Consider the following 9,497-nt stretch of genomic DNA (forward strand, 5'->3'; position numbering starts at 1 on the left):
TGTAACGTGGTGGCATTATATGCAAAGCAGTGCTAACGCTGTTGATGCTCGGCTTTATATGAATGCTCTGACGTTTTGGTTCATTGCAGTCTGCGTTTCTGTCTGCTTCAGATTCAACACAGCTTTTCACATACTTATTATTGGGGTGACTTAGTTATATTTGTGAGTAGGATGCTGTGCTGCAGTGAAGACCCTTTTTTCATCTATTGAATAAAAACAAAACCTTAAAAAGATAACCTGTGGACTTGTCTAACTTCTAGGCAAAAAGTGGTTGAAGATGATGGACGAACTGGACATTTTATATTTGAGGGGGGGGGGGACCCTTCTCCAGAGATGAGCAGCACCATCTACTGAGCTCATGGGTGTACTTGTAAATCCAGATGTGACTAACAAAAAGCTGTTTGTATGTTACTGTAGTTCTGACACACATGGCTTCACCATTGCAAAACATGAGCCATTGTTATCTGCAGTACGTGTAATCGTAAGCCTTCCCCTGTTGCACCAGATGCATGTGTTTATTTATCAACACAACTGATACTTGTGTCACTCCATGCTGAATAGTACAGGCTGTGCGGCGCAACAGCTGATGCAAGTCGTTGCACAAGCCTCCTTTTGAGGAGCCTTGACTGAGCGCTCGCACAGGCAGGTTGCTATGAACGGTGGCTGGTGTTTGGTCTGAAATTCAGGGCGCTATCTAAATCCTGTATCATCAGCCGCTTCTGTTGAGTTGTTCCTCAGCTGCGGAAAAAGAAGTGCAGCCCAGTGGACAGAGGCTATCGGTCCCAGACAGCTTTGTTGACTCACTGAAGCTGTTGACATCTGCAAGTCAATTAATTATGCGTAGTTCAGATTGAAATCTGTAGTTCAGATTGAAATGTGTCTTTCTGAGAATGCATCCATTCATCAAAATGTCAAATTTCTTGAAAATCTGTGGAGCCAGTGCCTCTACTAATTTTCCTTTCCGAGCAGCTACAAGTGCAGGAGAATGTGATGCGAATGCATTTTGGATTTGATAAACAGCGGCGACGTATGAAGTGGCTTTTCGCAGAGCTGACTTAAGTCCATTACAATAATCAAAGCCTCTCACGGTTCTCATTGCTTCCATCTCTTGGTTGACTCGATTGATTTTTCTCCGCCCACAGTGTCTGAGTTCTGCTTGAGAGCTAAACAGAATAGCTTTTGTGTGACGAGCGACACGGCTCACTCACTGTCTCCCTCATCGTCTGCGAGCTTTGGATTATTTATCACGGGGATGCGCTTTACGCATTTGTTTTGTTTGGGCGCGCTCTTATAGATATTTCATAAATATTCTTGTGGCAACAACAACATTTTGAAATCCTTGTTGCTGAGAATGGAAATAGATGCAGCTTGTACGCCTTCACCGATTTCAGTTTTTTTGGGGGGAAAGGATTCTGCTGAATTGAAATATTACTTATTTGAGTTTATTCTATTTTCTTTTGTTTTGAATATTTATTTTTTGGGGGGAAGGATTCTGCTGAATTGAAATATTACTTATTTGAGTTTATTCTATTTTCTTTTGTTTTGAATATTTATTTGTTGTCTTTATTGCACCTTGCTTGTCGGTCACACACATTGGAAAGTACATTTTATCCTTCTACGATAACCTCTGAAGCGGACTTACAGAGCGCCTTAAACTGGTCTACATATTGAACCGATGGTGTTCCGTGATGGTACCAGATGCTTTAAAGTTCCCAGCTCCATTTAAGAAAAAAGTCAGAGGTTTTTTATATTTTTCTCATGAAAAGACCAAAACCCACTATTGACACTTTGCAACTCACAAATATACACTTCCATGTTTAACAAGGCTGAGAGAACAGCTGGATACTTGTTGGGGACTATTTTCAGCTGTGGATTCGTGCTAGTGAGTAGTGAGGATGATGTGCAAATAATTCATATGAACTAAAACACAATGCTCATGATAATGAGGCAAAATGTCACCCATTGCATCAGTGTGGCACAGTAATGTTTTTTAAATACCTCTATAGACTCTATATAGTCCGGTAATAATAAGACAACTCGGCTTCAATTCATTGTTGGTTTGGTCTTCTCATGGAATTTGTTGACGAAAAGAAAAATATAGAATATAAACAGACTTGTCCTCTAATATCACTTGATCCGCTGGCTTAATAAAGAGCTGCCTTCAGTTTACACTATTCATGCTACTGTGGTTATCATATTCATGTAACTTTTCCCAAAATAACATGTTCTCATGCATAATTCTGCCAGCACTCACTTGTTTGTAAAAACCTCAGTGCGCCCTCATGTTCCATTGGGGATAAAGAGGAATAACAAAGTACTCGTTTCCACCTGCAATCACTGTTGGCTGCATGAAACTGTTTCCTTTGAATTTAAAACCACTGATTAAAGGGGAACACCAGCTAATTTACCCATTAAGTTCAGTTTAGCCATCATCCGGAGTACTACGCTTGTGACTGCAGTTGTATGCTATTGTCTGTAGCTCTGAAGGAAGCTTCTATTTAGGTCTTTATTAGTCCAGCTGGAGGATGACAGGAAGAGGGAGGTATTGAGGGGGGATGTCATGCAGCAAAGAGCAGCGTTTCGGAATCGAACCAGAGCCGCAGCCAGGACCCGGTCCACATAGAGGAGCTCTACCTCTAGAGGTCATCCCACTGAAGGAACTCTCTAAAGCCTGAAAACCCCGGATGATGTCAGCAGGGTTATCTCGGCTTCCATTCAGTGATTCCACATTAATAGCAGAAATCCTGTAATACAAACTGGGACATGGACATTAACCAGCGTCTAACCAAAGATGCTTTTGAGTTGCATTATGAGAGACGTTTTTCTAACTTGACCCTTACTAGGGAATGAAAGTCAGGACAGCTCTGCCTCTGATGCATCAATTGTTAACATTCTTTTTAAAAATCGCTCTCCCAACCTTGTGCAAGTCCAATGCCAAACGGCTGAAGTAAAATGCTGAACTGGGAGCAAATGGATTACTTAGCTGACATTATGACACTTCTTCCACATATGGTGTTGCATCAGGTTACATCAGATGATTGAGTGGTTTCCAAGAATCTCATCATCAGACCAGTGAGGTAATTCATGATCCTCTTAAAACAGAATGACTATCAGCAATGGTTCAGTAATAACTGAATGACTAATTATCTTTCACAAACACTATCGGAGTAAATCTGCCATGTTACTGCAGCAGGGCTCGAAAGGGCTTATGAAGCGCCATGATTCACCCAGTATATTTCCATCACTTTGTCAACGACGTGTGTAATTATGTGTACTCTCTAATAGCCAACCTTCTACTGAATGTGTCATCTGCCAGATCCACAATGTCACACAGCTGTGTTCTGCAAATGTTTGCAAAAAGTGACAGCCGTAACCTTAGCAGGCTGAGACGCTGTAGCTGCTATGGATGAGAGAGAGAGAGCGAGAGAGAGAGAGAGAGAGAGAGAGAGAGAGAGAGATTTTGAATTGGGAATGAAAATGTTGCCCCATAGTTGTGTGTCTAATAATATCGCCTCATTCCCGTGAATCAGAATCCGTCAGAACTACTGGTTTTAGATGCCGGGAGTCATGAATAAATGATTTCCTCCTCGTTTTAGTGCACACAGAGGAGGAGGAGGAGGAGGAGGGGGAGGTGTTGGAAAACGAGGAGGCTGATTGACAGAAATGTGTTATGCTCAACAAGAAAAGTCTAAGAATCTGGAGTTGTTGGAATAAGTATGCAGATGCACACCACTCAGTAGACTGTATGATCCTCTTTCACAGATCTGGGAGAGATTTGTCCTGATCTGATTCAGGGTGTGTTCACTTTAAAACTAAAGGTAGTTTAATCCATAATGTACTGTATGTTTCCACAGTGCTGTCAAATAAGACACGTATGTACCACACATGCCCTCACTGGTAGTAGCACATAATCTATACTTTGGACTTTTGCTTAAATAGTTAATGATATTCCGAATGGTCTGCAACAGTGACTCCCTACCTGGGATACTGGCAATGATGGCGTAATTTACTAGCTGGACACAGGAGACATATTGAAATCAAGACTGCACAGGCTCACTGGGGGACCCTGCTGCAGTAAAATATGAGCTTTTCTAAAAGGACTCTGGTGCTAGTTTTTGTCCATTTACTATACTATGACATTTTTAGACATACTATACTATGAGTTTTTTTAAACTTTTTTCAACATACTTATACTATGACTTTTTAAAGACTTTTTCTACATGCTATACTATGACTTTTTAATTATTTTTTGACATACTCAGCTATGACTTTTTCACTTTTTTCAACATACAGTCAGGGCCATACGTATTTGGACTGTGACACAATTTTTCAAATGTTGCCTCTTTACACAACTCCAATAGATTTGCAAGGGAAGGAGGCCATTATTAGGTTTAAAAAAACATAACAAACCTATCAGTCGGATAGCAGAAATATCAGGATTGACCAAATCAACAGTTTAGCACATTCATCTTTCAGCATTTCTTTTGTGTTTTAGACATACTATACTATGATTTGTTTTTCTATACTATAACTTTTTCATGACTTTTTTCGACGTTCTAAACTATGACTTTTTTAACATTAATATGACATTATTCATGCATTATAACGATACAATCACTTTTCTATGACTTTTTTCTAATACTACAAGATTTTTATGACTTTTTTTGACATACCGTGATATGATTTATTTATAGATAAATTTGGACAAACTATTCTATGAATTATTTCAACATACTACACTATGACTTTGTTAGGACTTTTTTAAGACTTTTTTTGACATACCATACTATGACTTTTCTATTTCTTTTTTGGACATACTATTCTATGACTTATATCACCGTACTGTTAGACTTCTGTACTTTGCATGTTGACCCCTTGTCAGCGTGGGCTTCCTCCCACAGTCCACAGACATGCAGCTTTGGGTTAACTGATGACTCTAAATTGCCTGCAGGTGTGAATGTGAGCGTTAATGGTTGTCTGTCTCTGTGTGTCAGCCCTGTGACAGTCTGACGACCTATCCAGGTTGTACCCTGCCTTCGCCCCATCTCAGCTGGGATCGGCTGCAGCCCTATCAAATTGCTTGTATAAAATTGTGTTTCTCGGAAACACTAAATGGTTTCTTGGTCTTTGGCAGCGGTGCACACTGACCTCTCCAACATGATGAGTATACTCTGCACACAGCTGGCACTGTAAGGGTGCTTTCACTCATCATTTATGTTTCCCAACCTGGCATATTGTTGTGTAATAAGGTGCGGAATTATTTCCATAATCACAATGCTATAATTAAGTGTCATTGTAAGGTTATTTAAACCGATAATAAAGTACTGTGCTGGTTATAATCTAGGGCAAAGAGTAGGTTGAATAAGTCATAATGCAAAAAAATCAAATATATTACAGTTCACAAGGATAAACACGAATATTAGACATTACCAAAAACATATCATGTTGTTAATTAGTTTCTACAAACCGTATTTCAGGCATCTAACTTAAATCCATTCAGACAGCCTATTGACTTGATATGAGGGATCCTGAAGTGCTAACCCATTTGAAGGTTTATAAAGTAGTTTTTGTTGGTCAACCCCAGAAGTTAGCATCGCGCCCGTTCCCTCGACAAAAAGCCAGGAGTGATGCTTCCATTGGATTTTGGATTATAGTAGAAAGTAAGCACTGTGGCAAAGAAATGTTTATGATACTTACGTGTTGTTCAGCAAAGTAATATTCACAAATAAACACGAGTAACATGATTTTTGAAGCGTGAATGCAATCAGTCAAAAGCTAAAGTTGGGCTATAAATGAACTTCACCTTGGTCGTATGAGAGTAAGTATACACAAGTCTTAAAACCTTTTAGGGACGAGGGTCCCCCATTTGGACGCAAAAGTCCAAAAATGTTACACTGTCTAGTGTACAAATTGACTGCCAAAGAACCCACGAAGAACGAATATAGTGATGTTAAAGTTCTGGAGAAACCTCAGCGACCTGGGAACAACATGAACTAGGTCACTTCTACATGAGACAAACACATCTCCCATACGGCAAGTCTCCAAATAACAAAATATCATAAATCATAACTCCATAATTCCATAACTGACCAGAGAAAACAGCTGCTACTGATCGTTAGCTACGTGCTAGCTCCGGAAGAGCAGCATCAAAAAGCATGTCCGTTTGACACAGATTACGGCGATATATTCCATTTCTCTCCCCGGTAAACCATCGCAGAGCTGTTCAGCATCAAACACAGAAAAGTCACACAGCTTTATGGAATATTGTACTCACTTTTGGTCGAGTCTCAGCGAAAAAATGAAATATTTCCGTACTTCCTCGTCTCTGTGTTCCAGCTCCATCCGCTCTGTGAGAATCCATTGTTTACGGAAGTCTCCGAGACTCCTCGCTTTGTTGGGAGGGATGGAAGTCTCAGCAAATTGGATTTCAGATCTGACATCAGTTTGGACGTTTTTCATTCCCATTGGCTAATAGTGCTGTCAATCATCTAACTTTCAATTCCCTGCAATTCTATTGGCTTCTACGGTTCGAAGGAGGGCTCAATGGCGCAAATCGGAGAAAGGGGGGCTGAGCTGCAGCCCTGAACAGAGACACAGAGACTAGAAAGGGCCTAGAAAGGATCCTGGCCTTCAAATGAAGCCCAAACTGCTCTGTTTGATGTATTGAACATCATTAGTGATGTATACAAGTTAAATATATAGTTTGGTACATGATAAAGTTAAAATAACACACATTTTGCAACGTGTAAAAGTGTAAACATTGGAATTCTCGCCTGAAATCTCTGTACTAGATCCTCTCTAGCTTATGAATGCTTCACTTGATCTAAGTAAAAATGTGTATAGAGATCCTCAACATATAGATCTATGATCTGGGAGAGCTTGAAGGCTTGGACCTACATGATTTCTAAAAGAAAATACCCTGAAATTGATTTTTTTTGTGTGCCATCTTAATATTCTCTTAACCAGTAACATATATACTGATATTTACACATAGCAACAGATCTTACAACTGTTAGGGTTATTTTAATCCAAAAAGTATTAAAATAGCCCTTACAGTTGCAACGCTACACTCATTCTAGTATGGGTATGCTTTTTTCGAGCGGAGGCCTAAAAAAAGGCCTAGGGTTTAAAAGGTTTTAAAGGCTGACTAGTCGGTCTGACCACATTTGGTAGTCTCATTTAGCCTCTTGTTAGCAACCGCCTTTTTAAAGACGTAAAAGCGTCAAAATTCATGAGAGGGGTATCTACTGACCCACTGACTTCAAGACGAGGAAACCGAAAGTGCAACAATGCCAACGTAGTTAGCTACAAGTAATGAATCAAACAGTTAACTAAACGTAATGGATACACAGTAATTAGTTTTCTGAAGGTAATAGATGAACAGTTAATAACTAGCTACAAATTATGGATACAATGTTAGGTAATGGATAGATAGCTAAAAGTAATGGCTAGAATAAACTAAAAGTAATGATTAAAGGTTAACATAATCAACTAAAAGTAATGAATTAATAGTTTCTATAGTTAACTTAAAATAATGGATGGATAAATAGTTAAAGTAGTTAACTAAGTAAATGATAAATAGATGAAATAGTTAGCTGAAAGTAAAGAATTAACAGTAAACATTGGCAGTAAAATTGCATGAACAAATATCATCACAATACACTTTTATAATGTTTAATAGCATCCAGTCTATAATCCATTCATAGGAACGTATTTGGAACATGCTGAGTGCTGTTCATTGTATTAGGAGCTGTTGGGAAACTATAGACCAAAAGACTCTAGAACACGTCATTGTGTGTCTGCCAATGAAAGCAGACATGAAGAATATAGGACTCAAATTTGTAATGTCAACATATTCTTGCATTCAATCTGCAGAGCAATGAGTTTTAGGAAGAGGTGAGACTCGAGATGAAACAGATTTTATAAATACAATTAACTCGAGCGCTCAAGTTCTTTCCGTTTTCTCAGAGCAGTACTCGTCAGAGGCTAAACGGATGATTGCACTTTCATGGCAAAATATTAATAGAGTAATAGAGTGAAAATAAGTCAGTGGTTCAGGGAATTGTACTCTCGATGTCGCTTGGAACAGATTACACACTTGCTTAAGGGCAGACGATTCAAAATGTGTGGGGTTTATTTATATCAAGCATATAGATGAATCAGATATTCTTACTCGCTAAGCTGAGATCTTTTCATTACCCCCTGTTGTGTAGTCAAAAAGCTTTTTTTTTCTTTTTTTTTTAAGTTGTGATCACTCTTTAGACATCCAGCTTAGGGAGAGATTTCGTGCTCACACATTGATCTCACACAGAACAAAGGAATTATTGAGTGGTGTTCACCTTTGACGCATTATTTCACAGCATTTTTTTCCCTTAAAAATATGAGGCAGTAATCCGCTGAATAGTACTCTCCACATGATGTACAGCTAATACCCCACATTGTATATTGGCAGGAAATAAGGTGAGTTGAAATCCTAAAAAGTAGCAAACAGCTAAATGACATGCCTAGACAGAGGCTGCAATTTATAGGCAAACATTGAACAATTTGTCTCAAGTTGTTATGATGTGGTTGATTGCCTGCTTGGATGGGTATGAATGGGAGAATAGAACTCATACACACCAACAGGACCAAGGAGGCAGAAGATTTGGAGCATATCTCTGGAAATAAAAAAATGCTGATAATTTATACATTTTACATAGGTGAGTGACAATATCCCCACAGCGCTCATCAAAGTTCAGACCACTTCAATAACTTCATCTTCTTCAGAAGCACTAGAGCTGAGATGAGATCTGCGTGTTATTTCAACACTTCCCTCTTGCTTCACATCGAAGGGCTTCCAGCCAAATCAGAGAGAGAGAGGCTGATGGGGGGGAAACTGTCGTCCTTATCGACGTAGGAGAGCGGAACAGATGCAGATATGATTTTTGTTATAATGCAGCTCACTGAAGGAGCGGCGGCGGCGTAAGGATAAGATCGGGAGGCTGAGGAGAAAGAGGAATGGCAGGTATGACAGGCCTAAATAAAACAAACGACTTGTATCATCCCCCATTAGTAAAATATTCAGTATCATCTTTCACTATTTACAAAAAACAGAGAGAAAGGCTAATCTAATTCTAGTGACTCAATCATAACATGGCTAAACTTCAACAAACAAATCACTGCAGGCTCATTATGACCACATTCCAAACATCTTAAAGAGGTGCAACGTGTACGAGTTGAAGGCTGGATGTGTTCAGTCCTGTTGATTCGACATGAAGGCACAGATCAATTTGGAGCCAACAACACTCCACGGGTTTCCCTGTTCATCATTCCAGCGGCGTCTGAGCCACTGTCTCAGGAAAACAATCCCCAATAGACATCAAAGTGATTTCATATTCCTTTCAAGTTGAAGAAACCGACTTCTGTAACAACACGAGCAAAGTCCGTTTGCTGACTGAGCAGCACTAATGGCTAAAACGACGCTTCAGGCACAACATGGATCCAACACAGAATCAGCC

Source organism: Cebidichthys violaceus, unplaced genomic scaffold (assembly GCF_023349555.1).
Source record: "Cebidichthys violaceus isolate CVI_PGR_0920_01 unplaced genomic scaffold, fCebVio1.0.p SCAF_10, whole genome shotgun sequence".
NCBI classification, from domain to species: domain Eukaryota; kingdom Metazoa; phylum Chordata; class Actinopteri; order Perciformes; family Stichaeidae; genus Cebidichthys; species Cebidichthys violaceus.